We start from the raw sequence: 26,087 nt of genomic DNA on the forward strand, positions 1-26,087 counted from the left end.
ATGTCAATTCTTCCTGATTTGAGCAACAGAGTCAGTGAAATTCCAGTAGGCTTGTTGTTGTTGTTGTTGTTGTAGAATTTGAAAGGCTAATTATAAAATTCATATCACAATGTAAACGATCTCCATAATTAAAATAATTTTGGAAAACAGGCACAAATTTGGAGAGCTAATGCTACCTGAGATGAACACTTCTTATAAAGATACAGTAATCAACACAGTGTGGTATTGGAATAAAGATGACCAGAAAAAAAAAAACACATTGGAGCAGAACAGAGTCCAGAAATAAAACCATCTATAAATATATGGGCAACAGACTTTTTGCAAAGAGTAAAGACAATTCAGTGGAGAAAGGATAGTATTCTTGAACAAATGGTACTGGGACATAAGAGGTAAAAATTATTATCTTATGAAACAAATTGCTTCTCAGGGGATATTATAGTTGGCAGATTGGGCTACCTAAAAATTCAGAACTGGGGTATGGAAAGTATAAACTGAAGAAACTAAAAGATATGCAACAGATCTTTTGAAGAGAAGATTAATTAACAAAGGATTGAATTCCATAATCTATCAAGAGATTCCACAAATTAATAAAAGACAAAAAAAAACAGGTAATTCACAGGAAATTAAATGTGAAGAGTTGATAAACCTATTAGTTGTTCAACAGAAGCTTCTTAGTTTAATACAGTTCCACTTGTTCATTTTTTAATTTTCTTTTAATTTTTTATCATTTTTTAAATTGTATTATTAATATTGTTATTATTGTACCATTAATCGACAATTACACAAAGAATATTATGTTTACTAGACTCCCCCATCACCAAGTTGCCCCCACAAACCCCATTACAGTCACTGTCCATCAGCATAGTTAGATGCTGTAAAATCACTACTTCTCTGTGTTGCACAGCCCTACCTGGGCCCCACCCACATTATACATGCTAATTGTAATGCCCCCTTTCTTTTTCCCCACTCTTATCCCTCCTTTTGCACCCATCCTCCACAGTCCCTTTCCCTTTGGTAACTGTTAGTCCATTCTTGGGTTCTGTGGTTCTGCCGCTCTTTCATTCCTTTAGTTTTTCTTTGTTCCTATACTCCACATATGAGTGAAATCATTTGCTACTTGTCTTTCTACACCTGGCTTATTTCACTGAGCATAATACCATCTAGCTCCATCTATGTTGTTGCAAATGGTAGGATTTGTTTTCTTCTTATGGCTGAATAATATTCCATTGTGTATATGTACCATATCTTCTTTATTCATTCATCTACTGATGGACACAGGTTGCTTCCATTTCTTGGCTATTGTAAATAGTGCTGCAATAAACATAGGGGTGCATCTGTCGTTTTCAAACTGAGCTGCTGTATTCTTAGGGTAAATTCCTAGAAGTGGAATTCCTGGGTAAAATGGTATTTCTATTTTGAGCTCTTTGAGGAACCTCCATATTGCTTTCCACAATGGTTGAACTAATTTACATTCCCACCAGCAGTGTAGGAGGGTTCCCTTTCTCCACATACTCACCAACATTTGTTGTTGTTTGTCTTTTGGATGGTGGCGATCCTTACCTGTGTGAGGTGATATCTCATTGTGGTTTTAATTTGCATTTCTCTGATGATTAGTGATGTGGAGCATCTTCTCATGTGCCTGTTGGCCATCTGCATTTCTTCTTTGGAGAACTTTCTGTTCAGCTCCTCTGCACATTTTTTAATTGGATTGTTGGCTTTTTGTTTGTTGAGGTGTGTGAGCTCTTTATATATTTTGGATGTCAACCCGTTATCGCATCTCATTGATGAATATATTCTCCAATACTGTAGGGTACCTTTTTGTTCTATTGGTGGTGTCCTTTGCTGTACAGAAGCTTTTCAGTTTGATGTAGTCCCACTTGTTCATTTTTGCTTTTGTTTCCCTTGCCCAGGGAGATACGTTCATGAAGAAGTCACTCATGTTTATGTCCAATAGATTTTTGCCTATGTTTTTTTCTAAGAGTTTTATGGTTTCATGACTTACATTCAGGTCTTTGATCCATTTCGAATTTACTTTTGTGTATGGGGTTAGACAGTGATCCAGTTTCATTCTCTTACATGTAGCTGTCCAGTTTTGCCAGCACCAACTGTTGAAGAGACTGTCATTTCCCTATTGTACATCCATGGCTCCTTTATTGTATATTAATTAACCATATATTTTTGGGTTAATGTCTGGAGTCTCTATTCTGTTCCACTGGTCTGTGGCTCTGTTCTTGTGCCAGGACCAAATTGACTTGATTACTGTGGCTTTGTAGTAGAGCTTGAAGTTGGGGAGCGAGATCCACCCCACTTTATTCTTCTTTCTCAGGGTTGCTTTGGCTATTCGGGGTCTTTGGTGTTTCCATATGAATTTTAGAACTATTCGTTCCAGTTCGTTGAAGAATGTTATTGCTAATTTAATAGGGATTGCAACGAATCTGTATATTGCTTTGGGCAGGATGGCCATTTTGATTATATTAACTCTTCTTAGCCAAGAGCATGGGATGAGTTTCTATTTGTTAGTGACCTCTTTAATTTCTCTTAAGAGTGTCTTGTAGTTTTCAGGGTACAGGTCTTTCACTTCCTTGGTTAGGTTTATTCCTAGGTATTTTATTCTTTTTGATGCTATTGTGAATGGAATTGTTTTCCTGATTTCTCTTTCTATTAGGTCATTGTTAGTGATAGGAAAGTCACAGATTTCTGTGTATTAATTTTGTATCCTGCATCTTTGCTGAATTCAGATATCATTTCTAGTAGTTTTGGAGTGGAGTGTTTAGGGTTTTTTATGTACAATATCATGTCATCTGCAAATAGTTAGTTTGACTTCTTCTTTGCCAATCTGGATTCCTTGCATTTCTTTTTTTTTTTTTTTTTTCTAATTGCCATGGCTAGGACCTCCAGTACTATGTTGAATAACAGTGAGGAGAGTGGGCATCCCTGTCTTGTTCCCGATCTTAAAGGAAAAGCTTTCAGCTTCTCGCTCTTTAGTATGATGTTGGCTGTGGGTTTATCATATATGGCCTTTATTATGTTGAGGTATTTGCCCTCTATACCCATTTTGTTGAGAGTTTTTATCATGAATGGATGTTGAATTTTGTCAAATGCTTTTTCAGCATCTGTGGAGATGATCATGTGGTTTTTGTCTTTCTTTTTGTTTATGTGGTGGATGATGTTGGTGGATTTTCGAATGTTATACCATCCTTGCATCCCTGGGATGAATCCCACTTGGTCGTGGTGTATGACCCTTTTGATATATTTTTTAATTAGGTTTGCTAATATTTTATTGAGTATTTTTGCATCTATGTTCATCAGGGATATTGGTCTGTAATTTTCTTTTTTGGTGGGGTCTTTGCCTGGTTTTGTTACTAGGGTGATGTTGGCTTCATAGAATGAGTTTGGGAGTATACTTCCCTATTCTATTTTTTGGAAAACTTTAAGGAGAATGAGTAGTATGTCTTCTCTGTATGTCTGATAAAGTTCAGAGTTAAGTCTATCTGGCCTGGGGGTTTTGTTCTTGGGTAGTTTTTTGATTACTGCTTCAATTTCTTTGCTCATAATTGGTTTGTTTAAGTTTTGTGTTTCTTCCTTGGTCAGTCTTGAATGGTTGTATTTTTCTAGGAAGTTGTACATTTCTTCTAGGTTTTCCAGCTTCTTAGCATATAGGTTTTTATAGTAGTCTCTAATAATTTTTTGTATTTCTGTGGAATCTGTTGTGATTTTTCCTTTCTCATTTTTGATTCTGTTGATGTGTGTTGATTCTCTTTTTCTCTTAATAAGTTTGGCTAGAGGCTTATCTATTTTGTTTGTTTTCTCAAAGAACTAGTTCTTGCTTTCATTGATTTTTTTCTATTGTTTTATTCTTCTCAATTTTTAGTTCATTTCTGATCTTTATTATGTCCCTCCATCTGACAACTTTAGGACTCATTTGTTCTTCTTTTTCCAATTTTGATAATTGTGACTTTAGACTATTCATTTGGATTGTTCCTCCTTTAAATATGGCTGGATTGCTATATACTTTCCTCTTAAGACTGCTTTTGCTGCATCCCACAGAAGTTGGGGCTTTGTGTTGTAGTCATTTGTTTCCATATATTGCTTGATCTCTATTTTAATTTGGTCATTGATCCATTGAGTATTTAGGAGTGTGTTGTTAAGCCTCCATGTGTTTGTGGGCCTTTTTGCTTTTTTTGTACAATTTATTTCTAGTTTTATACCTTTGTGGTCTGAAAAGTTGGTTGGTAGAATTTCAATCTTTTTGAATTTACTGAGGCTCTTTTTGTGGCCTAGTATGTGGTCTATTCTGGAGAATGTTCCATGTGCACTTGAGAACAATGTGTATCCTGTTGCTTTTGGATGTAGAGTTCTATAGATGTCTATTAGATCCATCTGTTCTAGTGTGTTCTTCAGTACCTCTGTGTCCTTACTCATTTTCTATCTGGTAGATCTGTACTTTGGAGTGAGTGGTGTGTTGAAGTCTCCTGGAATGAATGCATTGCATTCCATTTCATCTTTTAATTCTGTTAGTATTTGTTTCACATGTGTTGGTGCTCCTGTATTGGGTGCATATATATTTTTAATGTTTATATCCTCTTGTTGGGCTGAGCCCTTTATCATTATGTAATATTCTTCTTTATCTCTTGTTATTTCCTTTGTTTTGAAGTCTATTTTGTCTGATACTAGTACTACAACACATGCTTTTTTCTCCCTGTTGTTTGCATGAAATATCTTTTTTCATCCCTTGACTTTTAGTATGTGCACATCTTTGGGTCTGAGGTGAGTCTCTTGTAAGCAACATATAGATGGGTTTTGCTTTTTTATCCATTCTATTACTCTGTGTCTTAATTGGTGCATTCAGTTCATTTGCATTTAGGGTGATTTTTTAAAGATATGTACTTATTGCCATTGCAGGATTTAGATTTGTGGTTACCAAAGTTTCAAGTTTAATTTCCTTACTATCTAAGAGTCTAACTTAACTCACTTAATATGTTGTTACAAACACGATCTAACAGTTCTTTTTTTTTCTCCTCCTTTTTCTTCCTCCTCCATTCTTTATATATTAGGTATCATATTCTGTATTCTTTGTTTATCCCTCAATTGAGGATAGTTAATTTAATTTTGCATTTGCTTAGTAATTAGCTGTTCAGCTTTCTTTACTATGGTTTTATTACCTCTGATGACAGCTATTAAACCTTAGAAACACTTCCATTTATAGCAGTCCCTCCAAAATAGACTGTAGAGATGGTTTGTGGGAAGTAAATTCTCTCAGCTTTTGCTTATCTGGAAATTGTTTAATCCCTCCTTCAAATTTAAATGATAATCTTGCTGGATAAAGTAATCTTGGTTCCAGGCCCTTCTGCTTCATTGCATTAAATACATCATGCCACTCCCTTCTGGCCTGTAAGGTTTCTGCTGATAAGTCTGATGTTAGCCGGATGGGCTTTACTTTGTATGTGATCATATTTCTCTCTCTGGCTGCTGTTAATAGTCTGTCCTTATCCTAGATCTTTTCCAATTTTATTATCTGTCTTGGTCTTGTCTTCCTTGGGTCCCTTGTGTTGGGAGATCTGTGCACCTCCATGGCCTGAGAGACTATGTCCTTCCCCAGATTGGGGTAGTTTTCAGCAACTACCTCGTCAAAGATACTTTCTATCCCTTTCTCTCTCTCTTCTTTTTCTGGTATCCCTGTAATATGAATATTGTTCTGTTTGGATTGGTCACACAGTTCTCTCAATATTCTTTCTTTGTTAGAGATCCTTTTTTCTCTCTGTGCCTCAGCTTCTTTGCATTCCTCTTCTCTAGTTTCTATTTCATTTATCATCTCCTCCACCATATCCAATCTGCTTTTTAAAACCCTCCATCGTGCTCTTCAACAATTGGATCTCCAACCTGAATTCATTCCTGAGTTCTTGGATGTCATTCTGTACCTTCATTGGCATGTTGATGATTTTTATTTTGAACTCCCTTTCAGGAAGAGTCACAAGGTCCATGTCATTTATATCTTTCTTGGGAGTTGTATTAATAATTTTACTCTGGACCAGGTTTCTTTGGTGTTTCATATTTGTATACGTACCCTCTTGTGTCCATGAGCTCTCATCTGGAGTTGCTCAGCCCCTTAAGCAATGTCGGGGTTGCAGGGGAGTAGTATTGGTGCCTGGGGTGAGGAAAGAGCTGTTTCCTGCTTCCCAGCTGCTATGCCTTTCTCCACTGCCTGAACCAGTTGGCCAAGCACACAGGTATAAGCTTTTGTCCCAGAGCAGCCAGATATGGATACCTGCTTTCCACAAGTGGCTAGAATCTCAGTCTCTCCAGGAATTCTGCCTGTATTAGCTTTCCAATCCCATAATCACACGAGCATCATGAAAGTACCATGAAATGTAAGTTTGTGCTGCCAGAGCAGATCTCCGGAGCTAGGTATTCAGCTATCCCAGGCCTTCCACTCCATCCCTGTTCTGTTTCTCTTACTCCCGCCGGTGAGCTGGGGTGGGGGAAGGGCTGGGGTCCCACCAGGCCATGGCTCTCGTACATTACCCTGTTCTGTGAGGTCTGCGCTTTTCTCCAGGTGTGTGCAGTCTGGCGCAGTCCTCTTTCCTGTTGCTCTCTCAGGATTAGTTGCACCAACTATATTTTCTAATTGTATGTGGTTTTAGGAGGAAGCCTCTGTCTCTTCTCTCATGCTGCCATCTTTAATCCAATCTATATTATCTTCCACTTGTTCATTTTTGCTGGTTGTGTTTTATATGTTACATCCATAAAATCATTGCCAAGACCTCTGTCAAGGAGCTCCTTCTCTGGGTTTTCTTCTGTGAGGTTTATGACTTCATGTCTTACATTCAAGTTTTCAATCCATTTTGAGTTAATTTTTCTGCACAGTTTAAGAAACAAAAATGGCATAAAATACTAAAAATTCATTCTTTTGCATATGAATATCCAGTTTTCCTGTACCATTTATTTAAGAGACTATTTTTTTTTCTAGTGAGTATTCTTAACTCCCTTCCCAAATATTAGTTGACTGTATATGCTTGAGTTTATCTGGGCTTGTGATTCTGTTCCATGGGTCCATGGGTCTGTTTTTATACCAATACCATTCTGTTTCAGTTATTATAGTTCTGTAGTGTAGTTTGAAATTAGGAAGTGTGATGCCCACAGCTTTATTCTTCTCAGGATTGCTTTGGCTATTCAGAGTTTTTGTGGTTCTGTACAAATTTTGAAGTATTCAGTCATTAAAAAAAGATAGGAATTATGCTATTTACAACATAGATGAACCTTGAGGGCATGCTGCTAAGTGAAATAAGTCAGACAGAAAAAGACAAATACTGTATGATCTCAGTCATATGTGGAATCTAAAAACACCAAAGTCACAGAATCAGAGAACTGATTAGTGATTGCAGAGGGAAGGAATAGTGGGAGGTGCTCTGAAGGTAATCAAAGGCTACAAACTTCCAATTACAAGAGGAATAAATTCTGGGGATATAATATACAGCATAATGACTATAGTTAACAATACTGTATATTTGAAAGCTGCTAAGAGAGTAGAGTTTAAAAGTTTTCGCCACAAAAGAAATTGTAACTGTGTGAGGTGATAGAGATGATATTGTGATAATTGTTTTGTGATACATGCACATATAAAATCACTGTTGTACATTTTAAAATTTACATGATGTTATGTGTCAATCATATCTCAGTAAAGCTGTAAAAAATAAATTTAAAAAATGTTCAATATCATTAATGATTAAAGAAACACAAACTATTTTCCCATAATCTTATTATTGAATGTATAACACATTGACAATAGTCCCCTCCAGTATGTCCTTGGAAATAAGGTGTTTAAGCACAAAGTAACTGAAATATGATAGAACTTATTCTGCCTAAATCTACCTATACAACCTAGAGAAAAGCATTTCGATGCACTAGTTTTCTATGCTCAAGTCTGGGCAATAAGGGAGGTAAACAAGATATTCCCTCAATTCTGGCCAGCTTTTAATATATCTTCTCAGATTGGCTTAAAGGTGTATTTTCTTTTTACTCCAGGGAAGATGACTCACCTTTCTGGAGTGACCACTCAGTGACAAATGCTGCCATGGACCTTATATTACCTATTTCATTTAATCTCTACCACAGTACTGCAAGGTTTTTATAAGTGAGAAAATTGAGAAAAGAAAACCTGAATAACAACATATTTCAGTATTCATGTTCTTTCTACCGCATTGTAAAGAAACAATGAATTTTTCTCTGGTTGTATGCAAATCAGAATATTAGAAAGGCTGTGCAGTACACCAAAGTGTCTAAAATTACAATAATTAGTACAAGTACTCCATGAAATTCTGAAAACAATTTTAATGTTGTTAATTCTCTTGATAGGGCCTGATATTTATGATATTGTATGCTGCAATTTTAAAGTGAAAAGAATGCTGGTCTTGGGAACATAAAAATTTGATCTCAAATTCCAGCTGTGCTGCTTACCAATGGTGTAGTCTTGATCAAGCACCTGATTTTTCTACACTAAACCCTGCCCCCATTGTCCATTATCTATAATTCTAGTATTATATTAACCATTTTTTGATTTGTTTTGGAGTTACTTATGTGGGGTCTTCTCAACAAATATATTGTGAGCTGCTGGAGGACAATCATTTTGTGTCACTGATGGCACCCAAAAAGTCACTTGTACATGAGTTTTACCACCATATTTATCAGACGAATATCTTATTATCAACAAAAACAAGATAGATTGGTAATACTTGAAGCTGGCAAAAATATGGGGAGGTAATCTGGCCAGAACAATCCGTCAGTGATTGTTAAAAGGAGCCCTGTAAAGAATAAGACCCAAAGGTCCCCTCTACTCCTTTCCACACCCTCCTCCAAGATTCCTCTACCCATACCTTTATCCCTTACTCTCTTTCAATGGTATGGATTGAGATAAAACTACTTAAGAACTGGGACCATGTTTTATTCATCTTCAAATTCTCAAAAATAGCACAGTATAATTCTTAGTAGATGAACTGAATGGTGATTTTGAGAAGGAAGAGATCATTGTACACAGAACATTCACCTCAATGGTTAAAGTTACAGTTTTATTTTCAGTTGTGATCCCTCCATAAACAGGGAAATTCTATACCAAAGACTGAAAGCACATCATAAAACATGGTTCAGTCCATTTGAGTGCTCTTTCAGTTTTAGCACAGAATGTGCTGAACTTCAGTGTTCCTGATTTACACATTTCTAATGCAAATACATCAAATTTCAATTATTTGAGGGTGAATTATCAAATTAGTAAACTAGCTAGGCTTTTTGCTTCTTCTGCACCCTCTAGCTACATAGACCTTTGGGTGCCTTCTCCTTCTTTCCTTGTGCATGAATGGCAGTGGGATTAACTCATTATGAATAAAGGAAACATCTGTGATGCTTAAATGGCAGAAAGGAATGCATAGAAATCCAGTATCACCTGTATGTAGTTCTATTACTGGTCATAAATTCTATTGAAATAAAACCATCACAGTATTCAAATTTCAAAGAATATTTCTTGAAATAGTTCATCAGAGAACAATTTTTCCTCATATCAACCAAAGAACTAACTAGATGAAGCATTCTATTTACAAAAATTAAAAGTGCTATATTGACTCAAATCACTGGCAGTGTCTACAGACACACAACAGAAGCAGATATCAACATCACTGGAAGATTCAGTCAGTCAGGCTTATCATAGCCTATCTATGCCTTTCAGTTAGTGACAGGAAATCTACTATCAGCCTATCATGTAGTGGTCAATTAATCTAATGTTTTGGTTCTATTCAATACTTTGCTTTGATCTAGCTATAATCATCTCATAAAGAAAAAGCAATCCTATTTATAAATTAGGAGAATTTTTCATCCTGGTTAGTGCAATTTACTTACATTTTTCCATTACTTACATTCATTATTAATACTTCACATAGGTGTGAATACAATTTTTCAACACAAACACACAATTCTCAGTTGAATGTCAACACCTTTGGAAAGGTAAAACAAAGACCAGTATAGGGGAACAAATGTGTAAACTTTTTAATGTGTGTAAGTCATATAATGAGTAAACATACTTATATGTATATGAAAAAGAAAAGATAAAATGTTAAATGGTAGGGTTCAGAACTGCAATGTATGGCTACATGGATTATCCACTGCACAATTTCAGGAATAGCAGTCACTCTGACTAAAAGGTGGATGGCACCCCGAGGTTGTGCAATATGGACCTTCTTTTTTTCGGGATTTAAACATTTTGGTTTACAAGAAGGACTATACTGTAACTATAGCTCCAGATCACACTTCTTTATCTCCTAGCATGCTTGGAAAAAACTTGTTCCCTCACAAGGGGACAGAGAAAAGAGGAATAAAAAAGCAGAAAATATAGAAAAAAGTATCTATATAGAGGTAATAATAATAAAATAGCTATAGCTATGTGCCAGGTATATTCATAGCACTTTGTACACATTAACTCTTTTAATGCTCACAACCATCATAGGAGTAGATGCTATTATCATCCACATTTTATAGATAAGGGAATTGAGGCCCAGAGATATTAAATAACTGGCCCAAAACCACCTAGCTGTAAATAAGGAAGATGTGAGGTGGGTAAGTAAGAGTTGACTGACACCTCTCCTTTGCAAAATTATGACTTTCAGTTGAAGATCAATTGGAGGCTCCTCTCATGTAAATCCAAACTTGCCCTTGCTAAAATCAAATTTATGGTAAAAAGCATTCTCTTAACTGTCAAGGGGTATGTGGAGGGGGGGACTTGGTGAAGGGGGGAGCATAGTAAACATAATGTTCTTCATGTAATTGTAGATTAATGACACCAAAATAAATAAATAAATAAAGCAGTCTCTTAAGAAGACCCCTATCTTTAATAAAAAATCAGATTTAAGAATAAAGAAAAAATTAAGTTCCAAAAATAATTCTGACAAAATAGTGATAATTTTCCAAATAAGACCCAAAATTGAAATATAAAATGCCAATGTTACGCTTAGTACAAATGCTAAAGAGATAAAAAATAATTCTTAACTGATCAGCTAATACTTTATGGAAACTTCTGGCTTTTAGAATGAATAAATTAAAATGTTAGGAGGAAATGAGGATACATCACAGAGGCACAGATTAAAAAATAAATAAAGAGCAGTAAATAAACACAGCAGTCATAAGTGCTCTACAGCAAAAGGAAATGGGAGTTGGGGGTGGGGGCACTTTTTCTAATACACAGCACAGAAGGCCTAAAATATTTCTAAAGTGAGTCATTAGCCTTTGTATATCTAGTTGATGCCTTGTCTCATAACTTCTGAATATTTGAATTTTTGCACATCCAGTTTATTACGCAGAATCATTCATGTTGAAATGACTTCAACTTCATATAAACTTTTAATTTGAAAAATCATCTTAATGAAATTATGACTTCAAATGTTATAAGAAACTGCAACAATTATCTTGTGTATTTGCTCCAACTGCCCCATTCCAATGCTACTGTGTTAAAATTATTTGAACGATTGCAATATCTAAAGCTACAAAGGAGTATTTTATAGGTAAAGAAAAAAAATCATTTGTAATATGACCGCTACTATAATTCTGGCCTGCAAACTGCTGGCAAACAGTCTACTCTCTGGCTTGTCAAAACAACCCACTTTCTGAGCACGTTCAGAGCTTGCAGGTCTTCATTTATACCAGAAAGTCAGGATTTGGAGAAATAAAAATACTTTGAAAATGATCTGTGACATACATTGTTTTGTCAAAATATCTAATCAAATGGGGACAACCTGTCAAAGTCAAGAAATGCTACTTGGCTACAATGGATAAGATGCAGACCTGGCCACCCACTAACCAGCTGCAGGAAGTGGATTTAAAGTAAGTTGGTCATTTCTCCCAGGGTAAAGAACAACTGCCAAATATTTTATCCCAATTTGTCAGCCTTGCCCTAATCCAGTGAAGTCCATCAATCCAAAGCCAGTCACACTGTTTATTCTCTCCAGAACAATAAACTTAACCTAACAGGTTTATTTAAGCCACTCAGTGAATTCTTTCAAATTAAGCCTTTTTCTAGTACCACTTGCATTTTGCATTCATGTAAGTTTCTGCTGTAGCTGTTTGAGAAGGAAAGGAAAGGAGACTCCTTGCAGAGCAGTAAGAAGAGAATACATCTTAAAACTTTCCTTTCTCCTAAAATAGCACATAGCATATGGAATATTCAGCAGGTGGCTCAGCAGGGACAGGCTTACTGTTTTTCATACCTGCCACTGAGATGTTTGACATTTTGACTCACCAAGGAATGCGATTTTTGAGGCCATCACAGTGTGTGTGTGTGTGTGTGTGTGTGTGTGTGTGTGTGTGTGTGTGTGTGTGTGTTTGAGCATGCTCATGGGCATGCTGCAGAATATCTCAGAGAGGCTTACAGGAGAGAGCACAAGGGACGCAAACTAGTAAAATTATACAATTAAGAAAAATTAAATACTAGAGAAGGGAGTGTGTTTGCCTGTGTTTCATACTACTGAAGTTGAATAACTAATTCAAATCCCACTAGTGTTAGAGAATAAAGAATTATTTTGTGACTTAAAAAATTCCAGGAATTACATTTTATAACATAATAGGAATACTTTTTGAATATTATTTGAAGGCCCCAACTTAAAGTTCAATTACACATCAATAAAAAAAATAAAAAACAAAGTTTACTTAGATAACTTCTCCCATTGTCTGAAAAGCAGCTATTGAATCAGCATTACACAAACATTTATAAGCATAGTGTGTGTCATGCACTATTCTAGACAATGAAACATTAAAGGAAAGAGTAGAGTCTCAAGCTTGAAAGAAAGTTAAAAAGCATAACAAACTAGCCTTAGATATGGGCAGTGAAGAAAACAGAAGTCTCAGATATTTCCAGGGCCTCTGACTTAATGACTAGGTAAATGGTAGAATCATTAGTGATGCCTGACAAAAAAACCCTGATGGCTTCTCTAATATCTACTTTACCCATTTTCTTATGTAATTGACCTATACAGTATCAAAGATGGCAACATGCCCAGGTTAAGAACTATATAAAAACTGTATTTTCCAGACTCTAGTCTTTCCATTAATAAGACATAATAACATAAGACATAAGGAGACATCTTTGGGTGGAGCATCCATAAAATCTCTCTAATATACATTGACTCAGCAGAATGGCAGTACTTTTTCTTTACCTTCCTTTTTTCTGTCCGGAATGTGATGGCTGGAGCACCAGCATCCAGTTTGTGACCATACAGTAACTTGAAGAGAGACACTTCATGCTAAGAATTGTAGAACAAAAAGATGGATTCCTTTTAATTAGTAAGTTGCCTAATTCTGGAATTTTATTTTGGTAGGAAAATAAATATCTTATTTAAGCAACTATTATTTCAGGTTTCTGTTACTAGCCATCAAAACTAATCCTAAACGATATTCTTTTATAGAGAAATTAGTTGCTTGGGGCTTTTTGGTAGGTGGCAGGATTAGAAGGAAGTTCAGCTTTGGATGTGTTGTACATGAAGTGCCAGTGGAACGCCCAGAAGTCACTTGGAGACACAAGCTAGAGATATAGATTTGGGATTGATCCAAGTAGGAGGCTAACGTCTATAGCTTATCATTTCCAGTCAGTGGTTCTTTATTTTCTTAAGATCATGACTGTCATAAGGACTTTCTATTTTTCATTTCTAAGCATTTAACCTGGACTTTACCCTAAACTTAATAAAGGCAATCTTTATTTTGCATGGCAGTGAAGAACTGCAAACATGAGCTTACAAGCTGAAACTGTGCAAGTAATCTTAAAAATCAATGGACAAATTATGGTTGTTCTGTGACTGTTAACATTTTTTCAAAACATTAACTCTCTTACTGTCTATACATGTATAGAGAAAATTTTTTAAATAGTAAGATTATTATTTATTTAGTATATTGGAATTTAGGGCATTAGAAACATCAAGAATTAAGGTGTTTTATTTCTTTGTTAAAAGTGTATCAAGAGTAGCTTGAATACTGCTTGTCTTCTGCTCATTGTATAACTTACTATAGGGAGTGAGGATCTTTTTGTACGCCCTAGTGAATTGTTACACTCCCTCCTAAATTTGGATCAGTTTCCAACATTTTATTCTTTGATATTCATGTTGTGAATATCTCCAAAATTTCTTTTAATGTGGAGGGTTTTTTGCCTGTGTTACTTCTAGGACATCTTCATCCTTCTTGTCACAGTCACTTTCCTTATGTTGATAAATTCACCTTCACTAAATTCCTCTGGCTACATTTCTAGAGTCTTTTAAATGGTGGCAGTGTTAACATTTCCACTGTCAGTTATTCTTTTTATAATTCCATTCATGTTCAATTCAAATTTTACTTCCAGCAGCATCACTTTTGGGTTATTTTCTGTACTTTCATGTCTGTTGTCAATTCCCTTTTGATTATACATTTTTATAAAATATCACTGAATTTATCACTGGGAAATAAGACTGCAACGCAACTGCACACTTTTGCTGCCTGTGATGAACTGAATAACAGATGCAAAATGACCAGTCACTGACAGACTTTGAAAGAAGTGATGCAATTTTTAGCTATGATGTACACCTGTTGTTACTGTAGTGATTTGTGGACTGAAGATCTAGCAACAAAGTTTGTATTTTATGCAATTACTGAACTGAATTGAACCATGTAACTGAAATGTGAACTGTGATGTTGGAATATTGGGTTATTTAACTAAAGCATGGTAACTGGAAATCATGCATGTCAGAATCATGCAAAGTGAAACCTGTCTGTATATGATCCAATTCAGGTCTGGGGAGGAAATCTAGATATGTCCATGCAACATTCATTCTCTCCCTTCCATAACTCTACTTTCTCCCCACTTTTTAGCCATTTCATTTCTATTAGTATTACACCTCCAGAGCAAATGACAAGAGGAATTTTCAAGGCATCTTAAATCAGTCAGTTTTGCTAATGATGGTTTTGTGGAAATATATGGGCAAAATTGGGGGTATAAATTATCCTCAATCATATATTTTCCATCCTAATCTTGTTGCCTATAACTATGGACTGCTGAATTAGCATTGCTTTAATAATATTCTGTCAGAAAGCACTTTTATTATAATAAATTATGTTATTCAACATTCTACTAATCATAGTTATCTCTTTATTCAGTCCTTCAGTAAATATGTGCTAAACATTATACCATGTGCTTGGAATATTTTCTGTCAGTGAATAAAACAGGCAATAATCTTGCCTCTGTGATGCTTACATTTTTGTTGGGATACAGAAGGGGCCAGAGCATGAGGCAATAGTAATGAAGCTCGCTACACTGTGGCAGTGTTGTCAAGCTATGATGAGGTTATAAAGGAGAAAAATAGAGACATTTAAGTGCACATTTTAAAAAAGGATTAACAACCTTGAACAGATGACCAAAATTCACGTCACTAATAAATTGATATTATAGACATAAATACCTCTATATATCATGTCCTAAGAAGGACATAATAGCACTATGTAATATTCTGGCCAGGTATGTATAACTTGAATCTAAGAATGGGAAAACATCAAACAAATCCCAAATAAAGAACATTCTATACAAAAGGAAGTATTCTCTAAAAACGTCAATGTCATAAATGATGGTTTTGTCCTTTAATATGAATGTTTGGGTTCTTTATTGTCAAGAATTCTCAAATTAACCAAAAGGTAATTATTCACATTTCTGTATCTGCAGCAAATTTTGACCCTAAGTTCATTTATAAAGTATCTTCTTAGGCACTTATCTTGATACTGCTTTGGGCACAGTCTTAGCTTGGATTATCTAGCAAACAGACCCTGAGCAAATATGAAGATTAGCACTTCACTGGGAGGTGTAATCCCAGGACACTGAGAGTGAGGAAACAAGCAAATGAGGCAGAATAGAAGGGGAAATAAATTCAAGGGTGCATTACTAAACTGACCTTCATGAAGAGATACAATGAGGATGTCTTTGGGAAAAATATATCTAGAAAACAAAGCCTGGGGCAAAGCTGTAACACTTTGTTTACTTCCCGTACTACATTTGTTCACTCAGTGGCTTTGCTGAGCATCTGCTAGCTTGGATTCAGACTACTACTGAGTTTATCCCTAAATCACCTAATTTATAACCTAATGGATATCTCTACACTTCGTGTTGGGTTTTTCTGTAGAGGGGTCAAATCAAATTCAAGTGTACTCTGTACTCAGAAGAGCCAAGTAAGCACTTGAAGTTACATTTCTATGTAGGAGAGGCTTTCTGGTTGGAAGTAGGTCTTAGAGCTTACACTGTACATAAGAAAGAAAACTAGTTTCTTGACTTCTGAATTAAGACTTTATTTACTTTGAAAACTGTACTGCTATAGACTTATATTCAGATGAGAACATTTAAAAAAAATCATTCTAAAGCCAAGTAGAAAAATGTGTGGTTGTTAATATGTTTTGGGGATACCTTAATCCCCTTTCCCTCCATTGGTTAAAAATGCCAGTTTTAAGCAAAATGGTAATATAATGAAAGAAATTTGTTTTTGCAATTGGTCCACTCTTTTTTTTCCATCTCTTCCTTAGTTTCAGTACACACAAGTATCCTGAGAACTCATGCTGCCCCAAGCTTTCCTTTTCCAGATAGTGCTTCACTCTAAGGGCTTTTACGTGAGAGTCACCTCCTACATTACTTTGAGAGGGCTGTCATCACAAAATACCACAGGCCAGGTGGCTTAAATAGCAGAAATGTGTTTTCTCACAGTTCTGGAGACTAGAAGTCCCAAAGTCAAGATGCCAAAAGGGTTTGTGTCTGTTAAGTGCTCCCCCTTGGGATGTAAATGGTCACCTTCTTGCTGTCTACTCATACGGCCTTTCCTCAGCAAGTGCAGGGGGTGGGTGTGGGGGAAGTGGGGAGTGAGTTCTCTGGTGTTTCTTCTTACAGGGACTCTAGTCCTATTAGATCAGAGCCTACCCTTATGACCTCATTTAACCTTAACTACTTCCTTGGAGACCCCATATCCAAATACCGCCTCACTCGGGGGTTAGGGCTTCTGCACATGAATTTTGTGGGGACACAAACACCCAGCGTCATACATCTATTCTCTTGTCCTAAGTCTACTCTCAAATCTTACCTTCCCCAAGCATAACCTGGGACTTGTTTTCGACTAGGTGGCTATTGTGATGAATTCATTTGTGTAACAGATGAGTTCTGCTCTTAAAGAGTGATGCACACAGGAAATTATGTAGTCTTACCCCTTGGAGAATATATCAATTTGAAAGAAGCACTGTAGTAATTCTTCTAAACACTAAGCATTGCTGTCCATCCTCAGCTCTGCCTAGATATCTGCTAGATGTGCTTCAGGGACTCTGGCATTTGGTCCCTAGGGATCTTTTTTCCATTTCAGGCATTACCATTTTGTATGTTTTGTTATTAATTGTACCCATCAAGTTCATAGAAGAAACTTCACATAAAAATGAGAACAAAGGCTAGGAAATTGTAAATTCTAAATTTAAATTCTGCTTCCATATAATTAATGAATAATCCCAGAACAAAGAATAAGTCTTATACTATGGTGATTTGTGAAGATAGTTAAGATTTATTTATTATTTTGAAAGACATTGTGCCAGCTACCAGTGTCTTGCCTCTCAGCTCTAAGTTCCCTTTTTCGTACCTGCTCTACAACAGTTCTCCTTTACAGTGAGCATAGTGTTAAACTTGATCAGTAGAGAGCACAGGAGGGAGGAGGGACATTGTAGGAGGCAGGGGGCTTCACTTTCTGGCTCCTGATTGCTGCATTTTGCTCCTTCTACTGCTGTACCATCTATGAACGTGCATGGGTCGGGGGAGTGTTTTCTGGCTCTGCTCCAGCTGTGCACACAAAGTGCACAGTCCCTCAGCCAGCTCACAGACCCCAGCACAGGCCCAGTAACCACCTCCCTGTGATCCTTCCAATGCACTCTGAGCCATGCTCACAACAGGGCCTCAACTCTCTCTAAGCCCAGCAGACTTGACTCACGTGTACTGGAGAGGGAGATCAGCTAGGATGTTCTTGCAGTAGACAAGACATAATGACATTTTTAACTAGGGCTGTTGAAGTAGAGATGATGAGAAATGGTTGATTCCAGATATAGTAACATACAAAATTTGGAATCAGAGTCAATAAAACTTACTGATGGATTGGATGTGGGGTGTGAATCAAAGTGAGAAATCAAGATACTTGTCCCAAGGTCACACATGCAATTTGTCAAAGGAAATGAAAAAGTCTCAGAAACCTTTTCTTTCTCTTTGAGCCTGGCTAAGAAAAAAATATTCATGCTAAGGTGCCAGCATTTTTAACCATCACTGCTTCTGCACCATCAGTGAACACATAAGTGCACTGAAAAAGGCAAATAAAATCCTAAATTATTACAAAAACACATTTGACTCATTGACCTCCCTGAAAATTCTCAGGGACCCCCTCTCTCTCCCACCACCAGGGGCTCCTCAGACCACACTTTCAGAATAGATATTTTGCCATAACTAAAAAGGATGAACTGTGCATCATACAGACAAAATGTTGAACAAAAGAAGTGTGGCACAAAGGAGAACATACCATATAATTCCATAACTCCCAAGAACAGGCTAAAGTACTCCACAGGTGAAATCAGAAAAATGACTATCTCTGGGTAGATAGGAGGAGATTAACTGAGAAATATTATGGTGGGGAAGGGGATCACCTACATCTTGATTTAGGTGGTGGTTTGTGCATATTACCATATGAATGCTATACCTCAATAAAAATATAAAAAGAAGTAATACAAGCAAGTTCCTTTTTAACAGTTTTTTTTCCACCTTGAACTTAAATTTCAATTTCACTTCCCTACAGAATTATTATTCTAATGAAATACATTTCTATACTTAAAAGTCTTTTTTTATTAAACATACTCTAATACTTCTCCACAAAAATACGACAGGTATACTCTCAAGTAGGTCAATTTTAGGGAAGAATTCATAATGAGGCTAAGAACCTAGAAATTTTGGCTTTAAGATGATGGACCATAATACTCATTTGGCATTTCACACCTTAATTGTTAAGTACCTTTTAATCTATGTATGTCTTATTTTACTAGAAGGTTAGTTCCTTAAAGGCACAGATGCAACTTGGGTCTTCCATGGCCCAGGTCCTGGCACACAGTAAGTTACTCATTCATTTTCTCATTCATCATGTAAAAGAAAAATTATTTAGCATTTATATGTAAGGTACTTGCAAGGGCTTGTGCATATGGTGGGTAGTGCAGGGCTCAATAAGTTCCTGTTGATAATTGATTGATAGTTATCAGCTACATTACACAGAAAATAATGTAATTCTCTTTTCTCCTGAACTCTAAGTGCAAGTGCACCACAGGTCTTATTAGCTCTGTTGTAAAAACGTGGACACTAAGACACAGAGATTAATTAACTGACTCGATAAGGGTCATGCACTTCATCATGAGTCAAGAGAGGATTAAAACCCTTACAGGTTCTTTTCCTGGACTGAGGTGCTAAGGGAATTATTCAGATTGACTTAAATTCATATTTCATTTAAATGCTCTCATTTCACTTCTGCTATATCCACCTCTCTGACTCATATTTCAGGACCTGCAGTCTGAATTGGTTTACTTCCACTTCAGACACTGTCAAGATAAATTAGACACTGAGGGTACATGACACCATCAGAAGCAAAAGAGCTACTAGTTGAAAATAAATAAGCAGCTTTGTATTTCAATATAGTATAGCCCTCTATTGGTGAACCTATTTTCTACTAAAAATAAAAATGGGGATAATAAACCTGGGTGGATTCCGAAAAGGTTTTTTAAAAAATTAAAATTTGATTTTACTATACATCGTCAGGCAAGTATAGCCAAATGAAGGCAGGTAGTGCTAAGTATTTTTGTCTCCTGACAATGAATCTACAAACTGTTCTGCTGAATAAGATCTGGCAGGTTCCTGACTGTGAGCAGAGATAGGGTACAACTCTGATGATACATAATTTTGTATCAGATAGAGGCTTCCTATTTGCTGTAATCATCCATCCATAGCCTAGCCCACTCAGCTGACAAGGCATGTTATTAATAAAATGTACTGTATCACAAGTGTATTGCCCTACATGGTGTTTATCTTGTTGGAAACTGTAATTGTCTGAAACAATGGCTTTTGTGAAAAGATGTGATATGTTATGAGTTGGGTAAAGATCAAAATAATTTAGACTAATAATGGTAGTTGTTTGTGAAGGATTAAAACATGGGTTATGCTGCATAGACTTAATGACACGGCTTTGCTTTTAAGTTTTATGTCCATTCTGGTCCCTGTGAGATAACCCTGAATTTCATGCCAAGCCTATGGAGAGACAAAGTTCCCTCACCAGAATGTAAATCCACTGAAGGCAGAGAACTCTTGAGTTATTCACCAATGTCTTCCTAGCACATAGGGCAGTACTTGGAAGTGAGTCAACACTTAATATTTATTAAATGAAAAAATATTGAGTATAGGAAAGAAATGGAACAAGTTTCAGGTTCAAGCCTGCCATTATCAGATTTCTTGCAGGTTGTTACTCAGAAAAATAGAGATCCAATCTCTAGGAGATTGGTACTGGTGAAGAGAAAGAAGGCAAAATGGAAGCAGTCTAAAATCAAGTAGCTGAGGATACCACATGGCACTCCCCCAATGCAGAGGCAGACAGAGAAGCCCCAGATACAGAACCCTGATAGGATAAGATAAAGCTTGACCTTAGCCCTCACCCTCAACTCCTGCCCAAGCCCCACTGCGTAGGATTTGGACAAGTTCTTGCATTTTTCAATCTTTCAATCTGGATTCTCCTGGGACAAAAAAAAAAAAAGGTGTGGCAGTGGTTTCATATCTCTGATTCTCACTAATGGAGTACTTAAGTGGAACAGCCTGCAGATGGGATATGTGGCTTCAGGACTAATGTGAGGAGCTAGGACAAGCACAAGGTCTTAAGTAGGTAGACAGATAGAAGGCTAGGGTCCAAAATAGAGCTGAATTACTTCTTCACTGGGACAGTAAAGAAAGAATATGGAGGAAGATAGAAAAATTAATATGTGCTGAAGGGGAGTACATCAGAAAGATTCTGAAAGATGAAGGAACCTATTGAGAAAGAGACAGAAAGAAACACAAAGAGGTGGTAGATAATATTCCTCTTCCTTGCTGGATGCCCTACTGAATTTGATGCCAAGAAATGCAGAAGCTATGTTGTAGCCTTTAAGGAAGATGGCAGGAGAAAGTATCATCATCTGAGGATGGCAGAACAGAAAGAAGAAATCCACGTGGGTCTTTGAGGACATCCTTGAGTTACTCAATTAACTAATAAAGGACCACTTTTCTCCAAATATATTTTATGAGACAATGAATTTCTTATTTTTCAAAAGTCACCTCTAGTTAGGTATTCTGTTGCTTGCAGTTTTGTTAACAGTTTGATCTTTTCTAGTAAAAGAGAGCATGTGTTAAGAATGTGCAACATAGAATTTGAAAGTTTGAAACATATTTCAACTTTCACCTATAGTTTCCCTCCATTTTCTTCTCCCTTCCCACCACCTTCTCTCTCCTACTGGACTCAGAAAAGGCCCAGGAGACACAGGACAGGATGCAAAAAGACTTCTCCCATCTTAAGACTTAGTCTTTCTTCCTGGTTCAAGGACAAGCACAAGCTCACTGTGGTTGGCTCCTTCTTCACTGAGGACATGTTCTGTCCCAGAAGTTACTTAGTCACTCCAGTAAACAAGCTTTTGGGGCCTTGCCTCATCAGTTCCACAGACATCCTGAGACACGTCTGCTACCCAAGCTACAGTTCAGGCATATGGGGGGAGCCCTAACCACAGGACCATTCTGTATCCATATATAGCAGTGCTTTTTGGCCCTTGAGCAGAAATAGAGAATGCAAATGGCCAAGAATTAAGAATGGGAATTGGCACAGGCATAGGGGAAGGTCTGCATGCAGCAGTTAGCATGGTTTTAGCAGGTTATAGCCCTTATGAAAACCATATAGAACCCAGCATAGAATTCTGCATCTACAGAGTTGGGCTCAACACATATGTACTAAATTTAACTGAAATAACCAAGTTTTAGACTGAAAGTCAAATGACTTCTTTTTACAGAATCTTCTGTTCAGAGTGCCTTTTAACCACCACCACCACCATCCCACCCAAAACAAATCCTTCATCTCCATTAAATAGGTTTTCACCTCAATTATCTATGTTTATTTTTATAATATACTTTGAGATAGGGAGCAGTAAGAATAGTTTTAACTTACCAGGAAGGGACGAAGACACAAAGAGATGATCTGACTTGGCCACATCCCAGAGGGCATCAGTGGCAGAGCTAGGAAGGTCTCTAAGTCCCTGGGGGCTCCCAAGTCATTGTTTTGATGTCCCTGTATGTAATTGTTTTGATAGCAATTTCCCTGGTTCTCTCTCACTAGCCTGCTAATCACGCATGTCAGTCACATTCAGGACCGCCATGGGCCTAAGGGTCAGCCACAGTCTCAGGAGGATGTAACTCAACATATAAAACAAGACACAATAGAGCACTTTCTCCTTCAAGCGTGTATGTCAATTGTGGCCTGGTAAGTCTGACAATGTGTGAAGGAGAGTGTTGCCTTTGTTTTTCCCCCAGTTGGAGAAAGGATATAGGAAGTATTCTGATCACAGCTGAAAACTCAGTGAGAAATCCACTAGTTTACGATCCTCCTACTAGAGAACACTCAAGGATACTGAAAGAGCTCTCCACCCAATTTCTAAAGAACCAGGAGGGATGTCCTCTTCCTCCCCGTCCAGGTCTCCGTAGCTTCACTGCAGTCGGTGGGCAGGCCTGGACGGTGGTGGACAAGTAGGGCAAACCTTGACGCAGATGCTAACTTCCCTTCTCCTACAGACCACTTGGCCTTCTTTCCTCATTTCACTTTCACTTTAGAGAGCAGCCTCAGGGGCCCAGGAGTCCGGTCCCGGCCCGGCCCTGGGAAACGCCGGGAGCGCGGGATGGGAATGGGAGCGTGAGCGCGCGCGAGGTTGAGGATGTTCTTGTGAGGCGTGTGAGGCGTTAATTCTGGAATGTGCGTGTGAGCGGCCCTCGAGCACCGCCCGCGCGCCGCCGATTGGCTTGGGGCGCGCGGCGGGGGAAGCCCTTGGCTAATCTCCTGTCACTCAGCCTGGTTGACGTCGGTGCCGGGGCCGCGGTGCAGCGCGCGGAAGGACAAATAGTCCCGGCGGCTGTGCCGCGCGTCCGTCCACCGCTCTGCTCGCCCCGCCCGGGGCCGCCGGGGCCAGAAGCCCGGGCGGGCGCGGGAGGGGTAGCCTCGGAGGCTCCTCGACCCCCGCTGGCCTCTCCGCGGCGGGCGGGTGGATTGCGCACCCTCGGGAAAAGTAATTGGATTCCGGGTTCCCTCCAGCTGGGATCGGCGGAAATCGTAGGCTGAGCCTGCAGTTTGGGAGAGGCGGGTGGAGAGAAGAGGAGGGGTCGGGCAGCAGCAGACGCCCGAGAGGGAAACTTGGTGAAAGCGTCAATATTCCCTGAAGTGCTGGAGTGCTTGTTTCCGTACAGGCCGCAGTAGAAAGCTAGGTGGTAAAGAAGGATCACCGGAGGTTGCCCCTGGTGCCCTTTTCTGCCTTCCTAGCTGTCATCATTCTGAAATCCACCTGGTTACTGATGCCCGAGAAAAATACTTGGGTCGTTTGAGTCTTTCAGACACAGGTACTTCTTTTTTTCTCTGAGCTCCACTTGGAGCTGAGATGGAGAAAGAACCCTGTCAAATCTGGGATTGGAGATCTCTCCTCTTAACGAGGTAACTAAGGAGAAGCTAGCAATCCTGCCAGAATCATCAAGTCCTTGCTTTAGCAGTAACGAACTTCCCCAAATTCTCTCTTCCTTAAGGAGATGGAGCAGAAGTGGGACCCTTAAGCAGAGTTTTTGGTAAAAATGATAGGAACGTTCTAGGAATTTAAGTGACTAGCTCAACCCTCTTGTGATTTCTTTTTTCATCTCATTTGCTGCTTTTCACACATTCACCATCCGACAAGCTTTTACTGGGGGCTTTTTATGCGCTGTTGTACTTACAGAGACACATCATTGAATAACACAAGCCCCTGCACTCGTGGAATCTCATTACAGTTCCTCCAGTGGGGCAGCAGACAATACATTCACAGATAGATAAACAATATAATGTCATGTATTGATAAGTGCCATGAAGGCAGGTGGAGTAGGACAGACAACGATGCAGGTGGGAGTAATGTGTTATTTTACATTTTAGGTGAATTAACCTAGAAACGCCTCTTTGATGAAGTGGTCTGAATGAAATGAGGGAGAAAGCCAAGTAGATGTCTTGGGGAGGAACTACCCGGGCAGAGACAAGAGCAGGTGCAATGGTTCTGAGGCCCAAGAATGTTTGGTAAGTTTGAATTAGTAAGAAGCAAGGAGGCCAGTGTCCAACTTGCCAGAGTAATATTGTAAATCTTCACTTTTAACACATTTCTTCCTGCTTCAATTGTTTCATGGCTTTATTTTCTATTCCATTAAATTTAAACTGCTGACTGATTTTCAAACTCTTGTTCCAATTTAGTTCCCTCTTACCCTGTGAACTACTCCTCAGTCCACCCCGTCAATTCTAGTTAGTTGTGTCCTTCAACTATATTCATGTTCATTTATTCATATGTATCTTTGTTTATGGATCTACCCTCACGCAACTTAGGACTGATTCAGTAAGGATCTGTGTTTGCAAGTCACATAAAATCCAACTCAAATTAGCTTAAACAGAGAAGGGAATTTATTGACTCACATAACTGAAAAGTTTGAGATATTTTTGTTAAAAATGGATGAAGAGTTCAATTTATGTCTTCAAGATTTGGATTCTCCCTGATATGTTAGTTATGTCCTTTGCTGTTGGCTTCATTCTCAGTGTCTACAAATGAACAACTAGTAGCTCTAAGCCCACATTGTCCTCACTACCCATAAAAATCACCCATCTGTAAACAAATCACTATTGCCAAGAGATGCTCAGATTGGCCTGGACTAATTCACAAGCCCATCCCAGGAGCTGAGCCTATCAGTAACACATGAATGGCAGAAGAAGGTGATTTCACTTAGGAAAATAGGAGTATGGTTATCAGAGGAAAGGGGGATATATCCTGGGTAATGGAAACAGCAGACGTACCACAAATACCTGTTCTTCATTTGATGTCCCCAAACATATGCCTTCAAAAATGTTTATATCAAGTCAGTGCAACAATATTCTTTACCACCAAAAATATACTCACTTCCTCCCCAAAGACAGAAGATCCAAACTCTCATCTAGCTATAGCAGATAACTCCAATTCCAGGATAGCAGGGCATTAAGCACGTTTCTCCAACATGCAGCAATATAGTTCTTTGTGGTCTAGTAACCTAAGGCTGCGGGATAAAATTAGCTACAGAATACTTAATATATAATGACAGAAAAAAAGACCACTGTAATGAAAACATAACTGGAAAAATTACTAATGGCAAACACACAGTTCATAATACACATTGTATCTTGCTGGACAGGCATAGCTAGGGCTTTCTACCATGAGAGGAGAAAGTTCTTTGATCAACCCATCTGGGTGCTATATGTTCTACATTTGGAGAATCCAGCCATTGTTCCTCCATGCTATATGTGTAATAGACAATAGTGAGGATCATCTTTCTAGGGACTACTCTTCTTCAGCATTCTGCTTCCTGATATAGCAGGGATAGAAAAATCATTTGCTATGGCAGGTATAACTAGCTTTTACCACAAAATAGATGTGATCCTCTTCTGTTAGGTAGAGTTGTTGCTAGGAAGTAGCTGTATAGCCAAGGACTGTGTTCCCCCCGACTTCCCTGTTAATCTTGGTAAAGTCATCTGACTAATTATCTCCATTGGAATATGAGTGGAAGTGATGTGAATCACTTCTTGCCAGTGTGGTTAAAAACTAGATATGCCTCTTCTGGTCTCTTTCTTCTCTTCTAGCTGTACTGAAAGGAATCTAAGACCCTGGAGAATAGTCATGGGAGAGCCATGAAATGGATGGGGTCTGGGTAGCAAAATGGCCTTGTAGAAGACCACCTGTTGATCAGGAAAACTGACATGAAC

At 38.0% G+C, this 26,087-nt stretch overlaps 1 protein-coding gene across 2 annotated transcripts in view; it reads right to left on the minus strand.

Annotated features, from left to right (window-relative positions):
* Positions 1-23,007, minus strand: part of ZNF280D (zinc finger protein 280D) — a 296,039-nt gene extending 273,032 nt beyond the window's left edge. For both annotated transcript variants that reach the window (XM_037020971.2, XM_037020969.2), the window contains exon 1: positions 22,257-23,007. The gene's annotated coding sequence lies outside the window, so the exon portion shown is untranslated. The remainder of the gene's footprint in view (positions 1-22,256) is intronic.
* Positions 23,008-26,087: the final 3,080 nt, after the last annotated feature.

Source organism: Manis javanica, chromosome 8 (genome assembly GCF_040802235.1).
Source record: "Manis javanica isolate MJ-LG chromosome 8, MJ_LKY, whole genome shotgun sequence".
Taxonomy (NCBI): domain Eukaryota; kingdom Metazoa; phylum Chordata; class Mammalia; order Pholidota; family Manidae; genus Manis; species Manis javanica.